The sequence below is a fragment of the Lycium barbarum genome, chromosome 5, assembly GCF_019175385.1.
Source record: "Lycium barbarum isolate Lr01 chromosome 5, ASM1917538v2, whole genome shotgun sequence".
Lineage (NCBI taxonomy): Eukaryota > Viridiplantae > Streptophyta > Magnoliopsida > Solanales > Solanaceae > Lycium > Lycium barbarum.
The window spans coordinates 82,824,527-82,849,069 of record NC_083341.1 but is presented as its reverse complement, the minus strand read 5'-3'; the positions used below and the strand labels follow the sequence as shown (position 1 = coordinate 82,849,069).

Here is a 24,543-nt window from a genome sequence, read left to right as displayed (position 1 = left end):
TGTACCGGGTCTTTCGTACTTGAACTTTGTTGAGTAGAGAGAATATAATATTTATAATATATAGGGATCGAGTCTTACGTAGACTGCCTACCTACCCCTCCACGGGAAGTCAGGCCCTTCCGTAGTTCGGTTTACATAAGATAAGACTCACTACCTTAAAAACCTACCCAAAAGGTGACCTTTCTTTTGAGTTCGACACAGGTTGTTTATCTGTTCAACCCTTTCTAGCCCTAAAGTACCCAAATAATAATACTGAGATGGGAGCACCAACCAAATGACACCTTTTTGGACCAAATTCTCCAACTCAAACTTGAATGCATCGCACTCTTATATGTCGTGCCCCAAAGCTCCAGAATGGTACAAACATATTTTACGACAGCCAACTCCTTTAATTTCAGCCCTTCTGGTTCTGATGGGGCTAATCTTCTTGATGCTAACCAACTTCTGAAAGATGTTGGCGTAAGAGTCCTTAAATACTGTAAAGTCATAATGCCAAATATGAGTATTCAGCGTAACCCTTTAATTGGGGTGATGTTGTCATGGACTAAAAGTGAATGCGGGCCCACATCTTAGTGATTCTTTTCTCATCGATCAGCTTGATGAGTCTCTTCTTGAAGGCCAAGCATTCATTGATGGTGCGCCCTGCCTAATCCTGGTGATAAGGGCACCTCTTGTGTACAAAGACCGGAGCACATGGCGGCATCCTATCGAAGCAAATACTGACTATCCCTTTGCTTCGAAACTTGATCATCATTTCCTTGCTCGTAATGTGCCTAGGCGAGATGCGGTAGGGACAATCTAATGCCTTAAGCGCAATATTCCACCATTCGGGCAAATCTGGTAAAAAATACTCTATTCGCTCCTCGGGTTCTTCCCTAGGGCTTGAAGGCACATTAGAAGTTCTTTCCCTTTTTGGGCTTGACGGTGCAGTGGAGGCAGCCTCCCTTGATGGCCATGTAGGTTCCTGCTGGTCCGATTCCATTTCTTCTTCCTCAGACTCCTCCATTACCAGGATATATTCGGGTAGAATCCCTTTTCCCTTATCCAGGATGTTCTCTCCTTGAGCTTCAACAGGTTTCTCGGGCGGACTTTCTGCCGAATCCATTATCCCATCAGCCTCTTTGATCTTGGCATTGACTGCTCGGATCTACTTTTCGAGATCTTGAATCTTTCGTCAAAGTGAGACTTCATCCTTCCTTATAACCTCTAGCTCGAGTGAGCTCTTGGTGTTCATCTTTAGGTTCTGACAAGGTTGCTAGACTTAGTCCTAGTAGTTTTGTTCATTGTTTTTCTTTGGGTGAGTGGGCGGTACTTGAGATCAATTAACCATTTAAGCGAAACATATGAAGCAAATAAGTCACACAAAGCAGTTTATAGGATTACAACTACTCGCGTTCCTAAGCATACTAATCGTTCGAAACATAAATGCGCCATTTGAATCAAACCATTGCCCCATAATCATTAATAATATTCTTCCCCGAGGGGGTACAAAAGATAAAATAAAGATAGTGCATAAAATAAATCAGCAAAAGTGTCCTCCAGTGATGGATGATGAAGCCCGATCCCGATCAGTCTTGGCCTGCTTTGCTTTCCAGAAGGTAGTCTGGATACAAAGATGGGTCGATGTCTTGGCTTCCATTCAAAATCATTTCTGTGTCAAAGTCAGTGGAGCGACATCACCTAAAGTCTTCTTCATCCGATCATCTAACTCAATCAAACAATCATTAGTAAGCTCCAATTCATATCTCAAACTTTCTTTGACGGCTTTGTCATGCTCAATTTTCTCTAAATACTTGGCATCTCTGTCGTCAGCCCCCCTCTGAACCAAACAAGCTCGAATCTCGGCTTACGAATCCTTGTCTTGCACACAAATGTAGAGAATAGGTCTAGGAGGAAGCGTGCCTTGTAAGTCGGCCCTCAACCAATCCTTATACTCCACAACACAACCCTGACGAAACCTCCCTTCGGCTAAGGTATTAGGACCCCAGATCATGCGACCCTTCCATTCTCGTATGCAATCCAAAGCCCTCGGCGGCCTATCGATGTCATAGTCAATGATAAAATCCCCCATGCCTTCAATTAAGCCTGTTAACCGGTTTGAACCAGACCGGACGGTAACCGGTTAACAAGCCGGCTGGTTTCCGGTTAAAAAATGGGAACAGGCCACCGGTTCCGGTTTACCGGTTAAAAACCCGAAACCGGAACCGGTCCGGTTCAAACACTCTAAAACCTTTTTTGTTTTTGTTTTTTTGTATAGTATATATATATATATATATATATATATATATATATATATATATATTATAGTATTTATTAGTATATTGTAGGTATATTTACATATGTTATATAACTTTATAAGTAAAGTTTATATATTTACTGACTAACAGGCTAACAGCAAGTCAGCAATACAACATATATGTGTGTGTATATATATATATATATATATATATATATATATATATATATATATTAAATTATATGCTTAATTTATACTACATATACCTAAAATATAGTAAGAATATACTTATATATATCAATATACTTAGGTTATATAACTTATATATATATATATATATATATATATATATATATATGTGTGTGTGTGTGTGTGTGTGTGTGTGTGTGTGTGTGTGTGTGTGTGTATGTGTGTGTTTATATATATGTTTAACTTATAACTATATATGTTTAAGTTATATGTATACTATATACTATAAGAATATTCTTAGTATATTTTAGTTATTTTTCAAGTATATAACTTTTTAGTTTTTAATTTAAGTAGATGTATATTATAAGTATATTCTTAGTATATTTTAGGTATATTCCTAACTTAATATAAGTAAAAATATGAACACAAGAAGAAATCTTAATGAGCCATATATTTTATTCATTCTTGGATAACATTTATTTGCAAGTTGTAGTTTTTTTTAACTTGCAAATAATACATGAGTTGCAAAGAAATAGTAGAATAATAAAATCACCAATTCTCAATCATTTGGCTAATTTCCCCCATATCATATTCGGCCATGGAGATATCTTCAAAGTCTTCCATTTGGTCCGGTCCACTTGCTATCAAATCTTCAATCTCATCGTCTTCGCCTTCCTCCGCTTCTAAGTTTTGGTTGCGTCGCTCAGATCTAATCAAATCGCGAATGCACACTAGTACTTGCAAGCTAAAGCTGGATAATGAGTGTCTATGGTCTCCAATTTGTTGTCTCCTTGGATAAATGCACTCTCCGAAGCCACGGTTGATACATGAACCGTAAGGATATCTCGAGCCATTATTGAGAGTATCGGATGACTTGCCTTGTATTTCTTCCACCATGCTAAGATGTCCAACTCATCTAGTTCCTTGTTATCCACATTTGGCTGTATTAAATAAAAGTGATATTCATCAATGTTTGCATTACAAGAAGGAGTTAGATGTGAATGTAAAACTTTTAAACCCGACAAACCCTTTTTGCTACTTTGAGAAGTAGTAGGGCGTGGAGCAACGGGTGTAGAATGTTCATCCAAATTAGAATAATGAGTAGAAACTTTTCTAAACTCGTCATCAATAGCGAGTTCGGCTTCAGCTAAAGATGGTTGAACTGCCTCTTCGATTTCTAAAAATGTATAAATTTGACCAACCAATGCTTTAGTATAAGACACTTTTAAACAAGGATTTAAAAGAGAACCCAATATAAATAAACTTGGGATGGGAAAAAAATACTTCTTAAATTTTGTTATCATATCAAAAATAGTCGCTTGATAACCGGGTTTATATTTATACTCTTGTAAAACTCTAGCTATTTCCGCTAAGTAGGCTAAAATTCCGGTTAATGTGGGATAGAATTGTTTAGAAAAAGAAAGAGTTGCATTATAAAAAATTTCTAAGAGTTCAACACATTCCTTAACATTTTCCCAATACGTAAAATTTAACCAATCGTCATTATTAATATTATATTTGTTGTGAACTTGTTGTATGGGAATCCTATACTCATATTCTTGTTGTAGCATAATGTAAGTGTAGTTCCACCTAGTCTCATTTTTACTTGAATTTTTCTAAGTCTAAGGTTATTTTCCACACAACAATTCTTAAAATCTCTAAGTCTTCCCCTATTAGCATTACAAAAAAGAAACGCAACCACATCTCTAACTTTTTGAATAGAATCGTCAAAACGCACAAGACCATCTTTAACAATTAAGTTTAAAATGTGACAACTACATCTCACATGAAAATATTTTTTAGCGGAGGGTTTAATTCTCTTTTTAAAAGACCAATCGCCTTTGTATTATTAGAAGCATTATCTAAAGCAATACAAAGTGTTTTTCTATAAATGTTGAAAAATCTCATAATAGTAGACATTGAATCTGCTAAAAATTTTCCATCGTGACGACCTTTTCCTTAATCATATAAAAAAAGATATAATTCTTTTTTGCATAACGCAATTGTCATCAACTCAATGATATGTAATAGAAAAAAAATCTTACTTGTTAAGACTATGACCCAAATCAGCGATAAGAGAAACATTACAATTTAAAGAATTATTTAACATGGCGCATATAAATCTATATTTTTTATACAAATCTATAACATCCGCTCTACAAGTACTTCTAGGAATACCCTCAAAAAACGGATTATAACAACGTTGAATGTAAGTAACCAACCCCAGACCCAAAGAAACGGAAAATGGTAAACAATCATAAGCTACCATTTTAGTTATTTCTACACGCTCTTTTTTCTTGTCATACTTAACATTTTTACCGGTTCGCGGGTCTATTGTCATTTGAATACCCCCCCCCCCCCCCCCACATTTGAACCCGTCTGCTATCCCCAAACATCCATATGTTTCTTTCTCATATGAGCATTTAGTGTACCCGTTCCACCATCCTTACTAGTTTCTTGCCTTAAAGCAAATACTTGTCCACATAGGGTACATTTAGCTATTTGGCTTTCCCTATCCTTAGTCATAAATTTCCAAATTTTAGCGGTTGGCTTACGAGTTCTAGGCGGTTTGTCTTGTGTATGTGATTGTGCAGGACATGTATCTCCTATGGGATTTTCGGGCGCTTGTGTTTCATCATCATCATCAATTTCATTAAAAGTGTCGGTATAATGTCGTTGCATTGCCTCATGACCTAAAAGTGGATTATTTCCACCAACATCAATACCTAAATTAGGTGTTTCTTCCACAAATGTTTCCTCATTAGGCCCATCCCTAACAATACCACTACTACCGGCACCACGTCTAAATCTCTTCGCCATTATTAAATATAATTAATTTAAATCACACTCAAATAAATCACAAAAACATAAATTGAAACAAATTAAATTAATAGAATTAAATTGCGAAAAATAAAGATAGAGTTGGAACGAAGGTGCCAAATTGCCGGACTAATTTCCAACAAAGTGAAGGCGGCTAGAATTGCAAATCCACCAAAGCTACTTCGGATTGTTGCAAAATCACCAACTCCACCAACAATATTATAATTGCAAAATTAATAATTGAAACTATAATAAGACTTTATAATATTTATTTGAGAGAAATTTAAAGTGGCTAATTGTTGCAAAGTAACTATAATTGAGAGATTGAGATTTGAGAGAAAGAGAAGAGTGAATTGGTGTGGATTAAACTGAAAATGGAGAGGGGTTTATATAGGGGTGGAGGATGGGTTAATGTGTTAAAAAAAAGTTTGGGGGGTTGGGGGGGGGGGGCAAAAAATGGGTTTGGGACCGTTTGGCAACGACCATTTTTGCAAATGGACCGTTGGCCAATGGTCCAACAGAGCAGCCCAACGGCTCTATTTAAAAAAAAAAATACACCAGTTTAACCGGTCCGGTTTCGGTTTTACCAGTTTAACCGGTTTCGGTTCCAAAAAAATTGAAACCGGACCGGTATATAATAAACGGTTAACCGGTTCAACCGGTTAACCCGAACCGGTTGACGGGTTTACCTCCAATCTAGGGCACGATTTGAATCCTCCCAAATTCTCTCAAGACCCTAGCAAGCGCATAAGGGCGAATCCCTTGAATTCCCATAATTGGTAGGAATGGACACTTTCTTCCCTTAACCACAACTTCACTCAACACGAAGTCATGGAACATCCATTGAATGCTTTCCTCTTTCAATCTGGAAAAGGTGAATGTCCAACTCTATTTATTTTGTTCTTTGAAGTTTGGACAAAAATCCCGAAGACCATCCCTTTCAACCTGTTTGCTTAAGTGTTGTTCACCCTTACTTTGATCATGTGCTTGAGGATCCACCATTGTTGGAGTAAGTTACATCCTTGGAAGTATTTGTAATGGTTTCAGCAGAGGCTCAAGGCTTGGTACAAATCGGCTAGTATGATTGGGGTTATGTCAAAGTATTTGATTTCTTCTTATTAGGTTATGCCGTAGAAGATGGCATAGGTGACCGAAATGACTCGGGCATTTACGGCTAAGTACCAATCTTTAGGAAAAACCATAGTTCTCAGAAAGCAATTAGCAAAAGCTAAAGGTCTGGTGGCCATCCATTCGACATAAGTCTTGAATTCCTCGGGATGTTTCACAAATCCATTTGGGCTTCCGAACCTTTTGTATAGCTCTCTAAAGGGTATGGTGGGGCCATGAGCCCAATTGGCGTAGTTCTAAGAAAGCATTCTACAAATTTGGGGTAGGTGGTTTTTTCTGGGATTAGGGCATTTTGGCCAGGTTTCTTTCTTCTGTTTCAACCCTGAGCCTACATTAGTCAACACATCTCTGAACTCTTCTAGAGTCGGCATCATTTCGATATCATCCCCGAATCTGAAAACCATCTTATCTCTGTCCTAAAACTCGGTAATTACTTCTATCAATTCTTTAGAACCCGTCATAGTCGTAATGGATATCAAATTTCCTAAGTGAGATGAAATCCCCTTTTATCCTCCAACGGCATTTGGCCCCACCAAATGCGTAGCAGTTCTAGTATAGTTAAGACCTTATTAGAACTCAGATTAATTGACATCTACAAAACAGAAGCCAAGGTTAATTCCCCCCTCCCCCCCCCCCCCCCCGCCACTAGGCAATGGTTTCATTCGTAGGCACATTATATTTTTCCAAATAGCACATAATATGAGATGCGATGTTTTTCGGGTCATAGACCGTACTTGACGATAGTCATCCTATTGGGCTTGGATACGTCTAAACTATCCAAACCTCCCAGACTACTTCATGTTTGGATTTGTCTTAGCTCTAACTTAGTCATATGCACTCGGGGTGAACCATTGTCGGTCGTTAGGTGACTGCGTACCAACCTAACGTTCAACGTGTTCCAAAGAAGAGTTGTTTAGAGTTTTTCAGTGAAGGCAAGAACGCGATCCCGCTTGTCCCCTTTGAAACCATGCATTTTGCCAGGACTGGCGGAGTTTATGATATTAAATGAATGACAGTTATAATTGCGAAAATTAAACACATAAGCAAATAAATACAAGTAGCATCACAGTATATTGAAACCCTTTTGGTTAGAACCTAGAATAATTCCCAACAGAGTTTCCATCTGTAAAGGTTCGCTTTTACGCGGGTTAAGGCATAAAAGCTACTACGAGGTTGTTTGTGTTCTAATTGGATTTTAGTATTTTTAGATTCGCCACGTAATTTATTAAAGGAAAACTAGAAAAACCGGGTAAAAGATTTTTCAAGCAAGAGAGAAATCTTTTGGTACCAAAGTTCGAGGTAAGGGTTCTGGCGATCTCCTGGGAAAAGTTTTACGCACCCAAGTATTAAAGATCCGTAGAATACGGTTGACCTACGAGCTTCAATGTGTGATTAATGTTTTATTTGCTTAAAAGTACTTAATTTTCCGCAAAAATGTCATTCATTTCTTTATCATAAACTCAAGAAAATTTTTGGCAAAACGTACCCTTAAAAAGGGGGTTTTTGGTTTCAAAAATCCGTATAAGTGTTCAACTCACTTCACTTTCAGACCAAGACGCACTCATGATTTCTCCCACGTAGAGTCAGTACTATTTTGGTCCTAATAATATGTGTTTAGTCCTTATAAGTTTTAATTACCTATATATATAAGAAAGTATTGAGTAGATCTCCTATTTTTATACATATAAATATATAATGAGATTTCCAAGTTTATTAAGTCCATTTCTTAGTTTCATTGAAGCTCATATAAGTCAAGTCATATTCATACCCCAAAACCAACTTTCCTTACAATGGTCCAAGTAAAGTTCTTTTTTTTCTTTTTATTTTTTTGTCCTTTCAGGTTTGGGTTTTGGCCCAAAAATCTTCCATGTCTAAAACTGAGTTGGTCCAAATTCGTTTGCCAAATCCAGGTTTATACCATGTTGAAATTTGTATCCGTTTTCAGTCCAACTTTATCAATCCAATCTTCACCCAAATTTAAAAAGATTAATCCGATTTATGACTGGGCCTACGGCCCAAAACACTTGTTCATTTTTATATAAAATCGTTCAAGGGCTGAAGGCCCAAAAGCACATAACCTTTGCCATTTTTTTTCCAATTTATTTACTTAACCAAATTTCAAACCAGATTTCCAGCTTAAAACAACTTTTAAAAATATCAACCAATTTCATGCATATATTTTGGAATTAGCCGAGTGGAAAATGTTGTAGGCGACTTACCTAATAATACGATGTTTTTTCCAAAATTTTAAGCATGCATAGAGGGTTTCAATATTTACATGTTTGTTACAGATTACATTACACATAAATATAAAGAAAAAGAGAAGAGTTTAGGCTGTTGGGCCCACCTAAGCCCACCAGTTTGCTATTTTCACCCATAGCTGGGCCTTCGCCATTTTAACCCATGGTTGAGCCTTCATTGCAAATATTAGCTACCCTTTCATTTTAGCGGACTCAATCAAAGAAATGAAGTTGGGCTTCAGGCCCAACTTAGTTTAATGCAAGGAGCGGCCCAAATGGCCCAGGATAGGTTCACACAGCATAAAAGAAGGATAAGGATTAGTATGGGCCTAAGGTAAGAATAAAATCAAATTTAAACAAACTTAAATTCACAAATAAACAATCATAGCGGAAAAAAAAAGGAACAGAAATACGAAGAATAATCCTAACTTAACTCGGGTAATGCAAACAGAGCCCAGTAATTTAATTAGACCCAACCAGACTGGGCCAAGTATGGAAATAAAGGTGTAACATACAAAAAAAAGGCCCAACGGGATCAGATAGGTAAAAGCCCTAGTACAATTATGTATAGTTTCAAAAGCAGAGAACAACTTCTTTTTTTACAGGTGAATATACCTCATTTATACCAAGTATGCCACCCTCATATACTATAGAGTATATGAAAATCATGTATACCCTGTATACAGAGTTATATCTCTTGTATACAGCATGTATTCACACAATTCTTTTCATGAAGTTCTCAAGAAATCACAGGCACACATTGACATACTTCATATGCATTCAAGTAGGCGGGTTTATAGCAGGACAGAGGTAGTGCATGTTCAAAATGCTATCTAATGTAGAAGATACCTTTCTTAGAAGAGACACACATTCAACAAGTATTAACTCCACACACAGAAAACAATGTCGACAAGATATGCGCTATAACGCATAGGGAAAACAAAAACAAAAAAAGTACAAGGGAGAGGGCAAGTATCCATAGAATCCATTTGATATTTCAGAGAGAACTTTGAAGGTCTCAACAAAATTCCAATCAAAACACAGTATGCTTTGCTCATCTATACTCTGAACTTAAAGACATTTGAAAACACCACTTTGACTCACACAAACAAATACACTCTTAAATCACAAGCATGTACCAGACTCAGTCAAAAAAAGTGATTTCGCAATCATGTTTTAATTGATGTGCTCCCAAGTCACAACGAGTTTTTAGAGATAAGATAAGACAGGCAGAGATGGGTTTTAACAACCAAATGGACATGAACATGATCATAGTAGCTAGATGCTCATATAGACACTTTAGTTTTAGCATTTTAGACACGAAGAGGCCACACATCTAGATAATGAGGTTCAACAACAAGCATACAGAGTCATGGCATAGGCTCTAACACTCAAATTAACAAAAATCAGTGTATGAAGACTTAACTATACTTAGTCATGGCATTCTTGGGATAACATTTCTCAGAATGAATTTTTCAAATTATTTGGAGGATCCCATGATATATGAATGTTAGAAAGGGAACCCCAGCAACCTCAGAAAAGGAAGGTTAGGGTGAGTTGACAAGAAAATCAAAGCTTTTCCCTCTTCTTCTAGGCCCTGGGTAAGTCACACACACTTCTATTCAAATGTCAAGTGACTAATCCCATCAAAACCATACTTAAAACTCCTACTGTTTCCTATTTATTTTAGACACACTCAGGGAAAAACAAAATATAAGATCAAAGACAAGGCACAAAATATCGGACCTTAACAACATTTTATCATGAACAATAGAGTCACACAGAATCAGTTCTTAAGCCCATTCCTTAGTAAAGACAACAGATTCACATGGGACTCACATAACTTATTTAAATCAAAGTAAAACCCTCTAACATGTGATACAAGTTGCACATGCTACCAGGTGAGTTTTCAGATGCCATAGTTCATGAAAGGAAACCTTTTATTTTCCTTTTTATGCATTCTAAGATTTAAACATCAGACCAATTAATGGGAATTCATGGCATATGCCTTTATAACTTGGAACAATGTCACACAGACGCTTTGACCTCAAATAGATACCATTTGTACTTGGAAAGGAAACCTATTATGTTTTAAAAAGTAGTAGATAAATACAATGATCAATACAACAAGGATTTCTTAATCTCAAACAAGAAACGTGTTTGAATGTGTCCCTTTTAAGTAACCAGTTTAAATAAATGACCATAACATAATGTTTTAAATCACACAGAGGGGTTGTCAAAGGTGGGATAGCTAGTTTAAGCATGATTTGATTCAACAGCTTAGTTAAGACAGATTTATACATATTTAACTCCCTTACAATGATCAGACATCAAGCATGAATATCATTTATCAACAAGGTTATATTTCAAATAAAGGATGAACAAGGACTAAGTCAATATAAAGGCAGGTCTAAACTACTAAACAGGAAACCAAAGCAGGAAAATACTACTCATCTAACTTGGCTAACATAGGAACGCGCTTAGACATTCTTAAACTTGTATACATAAGTATACTTGATTGGCACAGGTTAGACTAGATAGAACATGACTCAAAAATAAACTAAGTTTGGTCAATAAACATGCTTAACTACAAAACTAAACTAACACATAAAACAAACCTAACTAGAAAGGATTAAGCTAAAGCCAATATGCAAGACTAAATAAACTAAGCTAAGACCAGCATATAAAACAACCTTAACTATATAAACCAAACTAATATAGCAAACATATTTAACTATATATAAATTAAGTTAACTACCACAAAAGCATGCGTAATTAACTTAAACAAACTAGCATATAAAACATCTAACAAAGAAGCATATTAACTAACTTAAACTAGACTAGCATATAAACATACAAACAATTAGCACAGGTAACTAAGAAACTAAAAATGTAGAAAAATAAAAGGGAAAGAGGATTACCTCTTTCTCGAGGGTTGCTCGAAGTCAAGAAATCTGTTGGATTGAAGCTAGGGTTTTTCTTCAAGTGGAGTATTGCTATCCAAAACCCATTCCTATACTATCAAAGGTAAGTTTTATCATCAATTCATGTTGTTTAAACTATTGAGGGGTTGAAAGATTGGATTATAGAAGGAAATAGAAAATGGGTTACAAATATGAGAATAGTGACATTTTTGAGTAGTAGCTTAATATGAATCATGATTCTTTGTATGTTACGAGTATAATTATGTTATAAATGATATTAAGAACATGGGAGAAACATTATATGGGGATGAAGGTAATGTTATATTATGACCATGGTTATGGATGCCCTTGAAATGGATGTAGGAGAATTGAATAATGTATGGTTGATGAAGATTATTGAGTATGATATTATGGATATTGTTATTGACGTTTGGGAGTTGGTATATGATATGGAGAAAGTTGTATAAACAAAGGAGACGCTGCCCAATTTTCTCTAGCGTTAGTTCAAGCATTCTTACATTATCGATTATCTAATATTGGTACGAACACTCTTGAAGGTAGAAACGTGAATATTGGAGGGGAACGTTCAAGTGATAAAGTAGCTAAACGAAAAGGTATGTAACTCTAATTCCTTATTTCTAAGACATGATTCTTACGATATGATTTTCCCTATCTCTCTATGACTTTCTTACATTTCGGAAATTATGAGCCTATGATATAAAGAGCTTCTCATGAGATAAAGTTAAGAAATATGTTATGATAGTGATGAGTCTAAGTCTAGAAGATAATAAAGCCCATGATATGAGATTTCTACAAAGCTAATGATCCTAATTATGATTCTTTGATGTTGTCCATTGTGTTACACTCACCTTATAATGTTAGTTCCTTCAAGGTGAGGCAGAATGCTTATGAATACTCCATAAGGGAATTGGGGGCTCACGACCTTATGTCACCCCGATAGAGTATAGTTGTCTTTGATTTCTTATGCATGCTTTATGATAAGTCTATGATGATGATATTACACCGCGCCTATGTGGCTGGGCAGATACCGCTAAGGCGGGTGGCAAATACACCATGTGTAGAGGGCATGGGCAGACACCACTAGTGGGCGGCATGAGATGGTTACCCCGGACGCGGGAGGACTGGACGCTAGCTAATGATAACTACACCGTACCTACATGGTCGGGCAGCTTATATATGCATACGTGATATGATGATGTTTATGATGTAAGTTAGCAAGCATTGTCCTGTTTTAAGTGATCCTCAGCACAAATTGTTTCCTTACTTGACATTCCCTTGTTTCCTCGAGATGTTATTATTGTTCATGCCTTACATACTTAGTACAATGTTCATACTGACGTCCTTTGTTTTTGGACGCTGTGTTCATGCCCACAAGTAGATAGGGAGATGGTGCAAGTCAGTAGGAGCTTATTAGCAGATTCACAAGAGCACTCCATTATTCCGGAGGTGCTACTTATGATCATGTTCTTTTGTGTATATATATTTTGGGCACGACGGGATCTTGTCCCGACCTTATGTCTAGCACTCATGTAGAGGCTCGTAGATACATACGTGTGGGTAAGTTGTGTCCCATGATGATGTCAGTGTACATTTTTGTATATCATTTTTGTAGTCGTACGGGCTTATGTATATCTATGTATAGCTTTGGGGTTTATATATGTATAGGTTGAGTATAATGGATAGTCTAATGAGTGGTGCTCGGTAGTCAGCTCTGAGTACCCGTCATGGCCCCTTAGTCGGGTCGTGACAGAATTGCACCACCACCCTTAGTGTTACTACTATACTTGACTGAAGGGCACTCTCTCTGCACGTGGCCTCGGAGACCACAATTATAACACACACCGAAACCCATCCAACACACTCCTGCATGTCTTTTGCTACACCTATTGCAAATGGGGTACGAAAAACCTTTGTTACACTGTTTCACTGGTGGTCAATATTTATGATAGCGACCCTGCCGGCCATACCCAAAACATCTACGGGTGCCATAGCGGCACACCCCTTGATGTCTCTTATTACACTTGCTGCAAATAGCATTATCAAAACCCCTCCTCCTCACATTAGTCTGAGCTGGGGCATTAGTGGTAAATGAAGCAGGTCCTGATGACCTACAGTTGTAGAACAGAATAATTAGAACTCCCAGAGTCTGAAAGTCCACCTCTGGGATCGCATCAATGGTAGCCCTCGGGCTCAAAGTTGCCTTTCTCTTAGTAGACATTTTCTGAAAGAACGCAATACGCACGAGTTAGAATAATTCCTGATGACTCCATCTGCAATTAACACATCGATAATGACTTGTTTCACACCTTCCTCATCTATTGAGACGAGGCGTATTTGTCATAATGGAGAAAAACGCACAAGTTAGAGTGATTTTTGATATCATAGCTGTACTGCACGATCTGGAGTCGAAAAAATGAGACAATGCCAAATGTCTTTGTGGTCAACTATTTATATGTGTGGTGCGCACACAAATATAAAAGCAACCCCACTAGACACGGTTTCATAGACTGCCTAGGACACTTGAACCTAGCCTCTGATACCGAGCTTTGTCATGCTCCGAACCATGGCCTGGACGTAACACGACACTCGGTGCCTTACTGCGTGTAATCTAGCGGACCACATGACTTACTGAATCATTATGAGGCATGACATGTGCGAAATATGACATAAAAACATGATGAGCCTAAACATGGGATATCATAAATATCAAATAAAATACTTGTTTAAAAACGTGAATATGGATTGTCATAGATAATGAGTCAAAGATGGTTATACGACTCTAAACATCCAACATAACATAACTGTCTAATCTATGAAACTCTAACATGAGTTTGAACTACTAAACATACTTACTGGGACAAGGCCCCCAACATACCTTAAATGCATAACTATCATAAAAGTAAATAATGACTAAACCCCGAAGAAGATGGGCCTCACCAAAAAGGGATAAGTGGATGATCCTATAGAGTAGATCTGTCGTCCTGTAAGTCCATACCTACATTATGAAATGCAAGCCCCCGGGCAATAGAAATGGGATGTCAGCACATTAAATGTACTAGTATGTAAAGCAACTGAATGAAATAAACGTGGCACATGAAATAACATGATATGAGCTGAAACTGAAACTGAAGTCTGGTCATGAACATGAGTACATATATGTATAACATGCGTAAAACATTTTAAGTAGGGAGAGCATAAATATAACCGACAACATAAATCACCGCGTGGATACGTGGAGTCTGGTACCCGACCCGGCAAGCAAAGCTCTCATACCTTGCCAGGGCTATAGAATATAAATATGGCATGAAAGGATCCAATCAGTATTACGAAATCGTCCTAACCATTGGCGGAACGATCTTTATCCTATGGTGGCTAACGTAGTTTCAAGCTATTTGAGCCTTCTTGGTAATCTGTGCAACTCCCAAAAATATGAACATGAAAACTGTTTCATGAAAATAAACATGACTTGCATTATACATGGATACAGTTACATAATATACTTGCATGAAAAACATGTAAACATGAAAATTGTTTCATGAAAATAAACATAGTAATTAATAACGTGCATGTAAGAACCCATGGAATGCAAAGTATGGGTTTTCATGGATTACGAACGGATTCCCAATAACCAAAATGGTAGATTAGGAGTAAAATAATGAATTATAAATCTAAACATAGTATATCATAGTACATGGACTTAGGGTTTATCATGAACATGGCTAAAACCCTAGTTTTTGGAGAAGTTTTGTATAATCATACAAGAACATGGCAAGGGGAAGAACAAGGATGTTCTCACACATCGATAGAAGCCCTACATACCTTAATCGCTCTAAAAATTAGAGAAAGGTCTGAATCTTTGAACAAGAACTCCAAAATCTTTAATCTTGAACATTAAGATGGGATTTCTTGAAAACCCTAGGTTGTTAACATAGGATTCACTTAGAATTAATGTATTATCATTAAAATTCACTTGGGAATATTTGGGAAGGACTTACCTTGATGTATGAGGATGAGGAGAAGAGAGAATGATTGTTCTAGAGCTTGGGGATGTGAAGAATGAAGTGAAAAAGCCTTAAAGTTGCTGTCAGACATGTTTTACACTCACTTTAGGCTTATTTTAAGGCCCGTAAATAGGATTTACGGACCATAAATCCTACCGTAAATCCGTAACAACTTTCTGGATTTTTTGGACAACTTTACGGCCCAAATTTACGGCCCGTAAATTCTGCCGTAAATTGGCAGAACACTTTTTTAGTAAAACGGACATAACTGTTTGTACAGATGTCCATTTAACCTTCATAATATACCATTGGAAAGGTATTTTGAATATCTACAACTTACAAGAAAGAATTTTCCCAAATTCTATATATAATTTTCCGTATACTCACTTCAATTGAGACCTGGTGCAAACTCACTTGAAAGCATGCTCCGTAGGGTAGTTTCCGACTTTACTTTTCCCAAGGACTCTTCTTATGGCGTGATTGGGTTTCAAACAGCCTTTTTACACTACTCATATTGGGTTCATTATACCCTCGTCTTACGAGTCAAATTTTAGCCTGAATGCACGAGGTGTTAAAGGCATGACGGGCACCCGACCTTAACAGCCGGGTACCACCTGACGTGACATAACATAACCTTAATACAACTATTCTGATCGTAATTATAATCATATGTATATAAGTGCACCTGTACACAGAAAGACCCAATACAAAGGTAACATAACATCTTAGTGAATGACGGTATTCATAAGTTGGCCGACAAGGCTGTCCAAAAGCACACTTCGACTATCCAAGACTGACTAGATCAACAGACAACGCATACAGATGCTACAATGTCTATGAGCCTCTAGGAGTATACATACAAACATAAGTGTCGGGACAGGGCCTCGACATACCCATAACATAAGGACAAGTATCATAGTACCATAAATATACCAAAATATAGCAAGCCTAGAGTAGTAGTGCTTGCTGACCTTTGCTGAAGCTATAGCCCTACTGTGGTGGTCCTCTTGTAACTTTGTCAGGACCTACAGCGTCCTATAGGATGGGATATCAGTATGGAAGAGAGCAATGAGTATGTACGACAGGAAATAACAGTATAAACATAGTAGAAGTAGAGGAAGTAATTGTAATATGAATGAAGGGAAAACATACAATATGCAATGTGTGAGTTTTGAAAATCATATGTAGTATACATAGATATATCTATATAATAATACCATCATAATGTACCCGGCCTTTTCAAGACTCGTTGTGAAACGTACCCGGCTGTCACGACCCAACCAGAGGGCCATGACAGGTACCCAGTATTGGCTACCGAGCACCTCTTATCATACTATCTATCGTTCAACCTGTACTGTCACGACTCAACCAGATTGACACTTATCATACTTGCGTTTAGCATATTAAAGGATTTTATAAATGCAAGACAAAACGTTGTCTCAAACTGTTGCGTATAATATCACATACAAGCCAGTCAGGCTGTCGTAGTGTAGGGAAATGCCAAACGTAAACCATTCTAACATAACTGGACAATAACCACCCATGACCCACATACATGTCTACAGGCCTCTAAGAGTAACAACATTGTCATATGGCGGGACAGGGCCCCACCGTACCCTAATTAGACATATATATATATATATATATATATATATATATATATATATACAACAGAAGGATCTGTACCAAAAGTATAGGCTCCGGAGCAAGGGAGCACTTCAAAGTAGCAGAATGGATATCCTAGGCTGGCGGGTCACCACAATGAGCGTCTGTACCTGCGGGCATGAAACGCAGCCCCCTAAGAAAAGGGGGTCAGTACGGAATATGTACTGAGCATGTAAGGCATGAAATACAGTAAAGAGGATCATAACTAAAATGGAGATTTACCGGAAACAAGTATGACTTTTAAAACATTAATACACTTGCCTTATGAAATGAAAGTCATGCATGCCAACATCATATATCATATACATGTATAATGTGTCCCAGCCCTCTAGTGAGAGACTCGGTGAATAGAGTCATCATATGCCGTCCTGGCCGCCACCCCCATATCATCATATCATCATATACATATACATATAACGTGTCCCGCGCGCTCTAGCGAGGGACTCGGTGAACAATGCAGTGGAGTACGCACGAGAACGTGTCCTGGCCCGGGACTCAGTGAAGGAAGTATTGATAGCATGCACGAGCAGAGTAGTGAGATACCATATGCATATAAATCAATTTTTAGGACTCAACAGATAAGTACACTAATCGACACTTGAAGGATCATAAACACGTTTCGAGTGAATCTGAGTTAGCATAAGAAAGTTATGGACATTATTCACTACAGAAACCTCTACGAACGTTTCAAAGCAATCCGAGACCGCCTATGAAAGTTAGGGACATTAATCCTTATAGAGCCTTTTTAGGAACAGGGACTCTTTATGCTTTGCTCGCTATTCAATCATACAATAGGCTCGACTATACTAAGTATGGTAGTGTCAAGAAGTGAATAAGAATCGTAAACAAGCTCGAAACTAAAGAATAGAGTTACCCCAAGGTGCATGTCATATCTTACTTACCTCTAGGACATGCCAAAAGAAAGAAAGGGTAAGCCTTACATACCTTGCCCGCTTCCTAAGCTAATCGGAATTTAAGTCTCGGCTTTCCCAAGATCTACAACAACGTCAGAGGATATCAAACATTAGCCATAAGTATTTGGGAATCCGATTCTAAGCTAGCAATTCACCTACAGAAATTCGGGCTGCATTTCCCCTATAAATTCAACCAACCCCGAGAATTCAACTCGGCCAAATCATCAACAACAATACCAACAACGACATTAACAACATCAACAATTAATTCAAAATGCATTCTAACGTTAGCAACCCTTTCTACATAATTCGACGGCATTCCATTTATATTCAATTTAACCACAACAACCCAACTCACAATCTTCCAAACTCAATAAGAACAACAACAACACATTCCTCGCTTCCAAGTTCATGAATTATACCAACAATCACACGTTAACAACATCATTTATGCAAATATAAAAAACCATGCTAACGTCACATTAACTTCTACAACAACCCACAATGATTACAACTTCGTTTTAAGCCATCAAACCTTTATTTTCATCATGGAATCCACAACAACAACAACCAAAAATATTAAACAAAATTAATTCACCATATCCTACCAAAACATCCCCTATACGGATACACCCATACACACATGTTTTCATGAATTTCATCCATTTCTACATACTACAACACTCACAAATCATCCCTAACACATAGAAAAGGAGATTAAACCTTACCTTTACCCTTTAACTTCTCAACTTGGCTAAGGTTTATGAGTTGCACAAATGAATGCTTTGCTTGCTCCAACAACTACTCCACGTTAATAAGGGCCTTCCAATTAGTTGGAATACTAGAAGAAAATTATTTTTTTTTATCAACTCCATGAGCATCAAATTCGGCCAACCATGGCCGAATACTTTTTTTTTCTTCTCCAAGCTTCTTGAATTAAAAAGATGAATAATTGTCTTGCTATGTCATCACTTGTCCATATATATACATAGCTCCTACTAATAAAAAGTGGACACATGCCCCCACTCATAGCTTGAGTTAATTGGCCAAGCCATGGGTGGGACCCACACGGCCCTAGGTGGCCTTATCATGAACCCTCTTTTGAATTTTTCCCTTTTTACCCCTAACCTTTCTCAATAATTCCATACCACTAATAAAGAACTTGTGTATTAAAATAAAATTGGAAAGAAGATAATAGACTTTTCCCTAACTTACCGCGATTATCTTGAAATATCCGAATGTACAAAATGCGGGATATAACACCGGCCCTTTCGGGACTCGGTGGATAACGTACCCGACCCTTATGGGACTCGGTATGAAATACCCAACTGATCAGTGGTTGCACATCTACGTGCCGTACACTGGGATAGCGCAGCTCGGTGTAGTAAAATAGTGAAATACATATATATATATATAAAAATGCATGAATGTAGATCAATGGAATAACATGTGGGCCTTTTCAAGACAACAATAATCACGTCAATAGAAGGGAGCAATGAAAGATACTATTTTAACATAACATCTTATTTTGTACATATGGCATCCCGGAGAAAGTCAACTATGTTCTGAAGGAGTTGATACATTTTTATTCATTTTGGAGCTATGGAGTGGAACATGTGTTATGAAGGACAATTTTTAGTACGGTTATCGGATTCGTGCCAAAGAACTGAAGGTAATGAAAACCTTACATACCTTTGCCTTTCCAAAACGTGATCTGGAGGAATTCCCTATTCCGACGCTGGTCCTTTCACCGCACCTAAAAATAGATACAAGATCTGGGTTGTCACGACCCGACCCGAGGGCCATGATGAGCACCCGGTGCTAAACCACCCGGGTACCTCTTATCGTACATTCATATTCACATCTAGGTGGACCACATAGCTTATTCATGAATGCTATACATCAATAACGCTAAACACATTGGGCAACAACACATTTATACCATCACTGACAACTATGCCCACATCAATATACATAAGCCGACAAGGCCATCAAAATGATATACAAAATATAAGCTGACAAGGCTTCAAGACATCTAACCATATACAACTGTCTACGAGCCTTTAAGAAGGGTAGGTAACATCATATAGGTGGGACAGGACCCCGTCGTTCCCATGTATGTACACAAAAGAATAATACCAAAAGTTGTAGCTCCGGATGAAATGGAGCTCCTCTAAGCAGTCCCTGAATAAGAAAGCTATGGATCAAGCCTGTCTCCCTGGCCACCTGCGGGCATGACGCAGCGTCCATAAACAAAAGGACATCAGTACAAATATTGTACTGAGTATGTAAAGCATAATCAACATCATAATAAGAGCATAAGAGACAACATAGGAAACAACATAGGATGGGAAAATCGGGAGATAGTAAAGCCATTATCATTATTACTTACTTACTTGTCTTTCATAGAGACCTTCCATTTCTAAACCGTGCTCATGTACATACATACATATATATTCATGTTCGTATTCATATTCATATCCATATCATACCCGACCGTGGAGGTTCGGTGTTCTGCATACCCGGCCATGACAAGGCTCGGTGATTATACATACCTGGCTCTACCAAGGCTCAGTGGTATCCGTAGCCAACTGCAGTGGTGTGCGCGCATTAGGTATCATACCCGGCTATATAAGCTCGGTGTCACGTAATAGTCATACATACTTAGACACGTATACTTAAGAGTCCATAAATATCATCAACATCATTACCAATATCGTTTTTGTCATGTTTGTCCTTGGAGGATCAACTAGCATATAAAGGATGCAATGGAATCATGAAAGTATCGAGGATCATGAGTTTTAGTAGCTTTGGAGATAGAACCATTTGGCGGACATTATGGAACTCATAAAAGGATATATATATATACATATATATATAGCCAGGGAACCATGCCTTATTGAAAGAAGGGTTAGCCCTACATACCTCGTTGTCTTCTCAACTATCTAACGCTCATCGTTGAAGCTCGAATAATCTACATTTAGAAGGATTTATACCATGGTTAAACCTTAAAGATACTCTTAAATTCGAACAAGAATAATTCATAGTCTAATGAAAATTGGGCAGCTTTTCCCTTATTTCGTCATCATCCACCATATCACAAAACAACAACCACAATAAAATCCATAATACGCTCATAATATCCAATTCAAGTAATCACATTACACTAAGCCTTTAATATTCACCACCATGTTCAACTCATACTAGCGACTTCATACCCATTTTAGCACATTTTCATATAATGCTTCTTCATCACCATTATTACCTTCCATAACATGGTCATATTCATATCATACTAAGAATACATATAGATTACTACTCATAAACATCATAAAAGCTACATTTAGACTTCATTTTCTACTTTCTTCTTCTACCCAAGTCTATCAACCTCTCCGTAGTCCAAATAACATAAAATGATCATAAAACATACCTTTGATTGAGTAGGAATAACCCTTGGATGGAAATACTTCACTTGAAGAAAAACCCTAGCTTCAATCTATAAAGTCTTCTTGACTCTAGTAACCCCTAAGAGCTTCCTTATACTTGATTCCCTTAGATTAATGATATGAGCCTTCGATCTCCTTTGGATTCTTGTATGTGAAATGTATGGAATGTTCTAGAGACTTGGAGAGAAGTGGAGAAGTGTTAAAATGAAAACAATGAAGTTGGATCACATTTATACACTTGAGAATAACTCAGCCCGTCGGGTGTTATACGGACACTTATACGGTCCGTATAACATTGTACGGTCCGTATAAGTGGTCGTGGTTCACCATCAAGGAAATCATCTTCCTGCTGGGGGTTATACGGACCCCTTATACGGACCATATAAAGTTATACAGACCGTATAAGTGGTCGTATAACCCCACTTCCCTGAAATGGTTTCCGTCGTTTCGTTCGATCTCCAATCCTTATGGAACCTTCTTGACACTTGTGTAACACTTCATTACCAGTCTAAGGATAGTTACAACTCTTCTTTAAGACATCATTAAGTCAACATTAGCTAGGTACTTTACGGAGCTTTTCCAAAACACCACATATACTTTGCCCTTCTTAAGGAACTTTATCCTCTTACTTCCAACATCTTTGAAATCTTAACTAGGATCGTTAAATAACCTTTCTTACTTATAGAAACATTATATTTGTCTCACCCTGGATTAGTCTATCTATCACATGACGACATGAATGTTTTTCGAGGTGTAACATTCTTCCCCCCTTAAGAACATTTGTCCTCGAATGTTAGGTTCTCTGGGATTTTATAAAAATTTCGCTAGAGTTTTCCCTATAATACGGCACTACCATCCCGCATAGCAATCCAAAATACATCGCCTCACGGGGATACAATAACAATGACAATTACCATGGCCACACACGACCAAGAAAAGATCAAGAAAAGCATTACATACCTGAGGATAATGGCGTCTCTGCCTGAGTCTCCTCTGAGGGTGAAAATAAATGTGGGTACCGGAATTTCATGTCTTCTTCGGCTTCCCAAGTCATTTTCTCTCCATTATTATTATTCCATAAAACATTAACTGAAGCTACCTCTTTTGTTCTGAGCTTTCGTACTTGCCTATCTAGAATGACAATGGGGACTTCTTCATAAGACAATTGCTTTGTAACTTGAACATCATCTATTGGTACTATTATACAAGGATCTCCAAATACACTTACGAAGCATTGATACATGGAAAACTGGGTGAACTGACTCCAACTCAGGAGGTAGATCTAATTCATAAGCCACTTTGCCTACTTTGCGCACAATCTCATAAGGCCCAATGCATGGGGGACTAAGCTTCCCCTTTTTGCCAGATCTCATTACGCCCTTCCTCGGCGACACCTTTAAGAATACCCAATCTTTCACTTGGAACTCTAAGTCCCTTTAACGATTGTCCGCATATGACTTTTGACGACTCTAAGTTGTTAATAATCAATCCTGTATGAGCTTTACTTTCTCTATAGCTTGCTGGACCAAGTCTGGCCCTTTCAATTTAGTCTCTCCTACCTAGAACCACCCAATTGGGGATCTCCACTTTCGCCCATATAAAGCCTCATATGGCGCCATTTGGATGCTAGAATGATAACTATTATTATAAGAAAACTCAATAAGCGGTAAATGATCTTCCCAACTACCTCCAAAATCCAATGCACATGCCTGTAGCATATCCTCAAGGGTCTGAGTGGTACGTTTGGCTTGCCCATCCGTCTGTGGGTCAAATTCCGTGCTAAGGCTCACATGAGTCCCCAAATCTTCTTGGAAAGATTTCCAAAAAAATTCTGTAAATTGAGTCCCTCTATCGGAGATAATAGATACTGGAACACCATGAAGCCGCACTATCTCTTTAACATAAAGCTCTGCATAATCTTCTGCTACATATGTAGTTCTGACCGGTAAGAAATGAGCTGACTTCATAAGTCTATCTACAATCACCCATATAGAATCATACTTACGTCGGGAACGGGGTAAGCCTGTAATGAAGTCCATGTTAATTACTTCCCATTTCCAAGTTGTAATTTCTATAGCTTGCAACAATTCGCCGCCTTTTGGTGCTCGATTTTCACTTGCTGACAATTGGGACATTGAGCTACAAATTCTGCTATTTCTTTCTTCATCCCATTCCACCAATATACAGATTTAAGATCATGATACATTTTCGTTGCTCTCGGGTGGAATGAATAATGGGAACAATGGGCTTCTTCCAATATTTGGTGGCGGAATCCTGCAATATTGGGAACACATAACCTGCCTCGGAATCAGAGAACTCCATCTCTAGAAATCTCAAATGATGACTTCTCCTTCTGAGGGAGTGTATTTCTATAGTGAATTAGCACGGGATCCTCATACTGACGTTCCTTCACCTCCACCACTAGCGATGGGACCGCTGGATTCTCAATGATATCTCCCATACTACCTGAGTCCACTACTCGAACTCCTAGGCTAGCTAACTGCTGGAGTTTACGAGCCATTTCTCTTTTCTCTGGCTGCACATTGCATAAACTTCTCATGGATCTACGGCTAAGAGCATCAGCCACAACATTTGCCTTTCTGGATGATACAGGATGCCAACATCGTAGTCTATCAATAATTCTAACCACCGCCGTTGCCGCAAATTCAACTCTTTCTGCTTGAAGATATACTGAAGGCTCTTATGATCTGTATAAATATCCACATGGACACCATACAAATAATGTCTCAACATCTTTAAAGCATGAATCGCTACAGCCAATTCAAGATCATGGGTTGGATAATTCCTCTCATGTTTCCGTAACTATCTTGAAGCATACGCAATCACCTTACCATGTTTCATCAACATAGCCTAGCCATACGCCTGAAGCGTCACAATACACAACATAACCTTCCGATCCTTCTGGAAGTGTCAGGACTGGGGCAGAAGTTAATCTATC

The 24,543-nt window shown here is 37.9% G+C and overlaps 1 pseudogene; it reads right to left on the bottom strand.

The window, feature by feature from the left end:
- Positions 1–646: 646 nt before the first annotated feature.
- LOC132639538 (uncharacterized) overlaps positions 647–24,543 on the bottom strand; it is a 66,300-nt pseudogene continuing 42,403 nt past the window's right edge.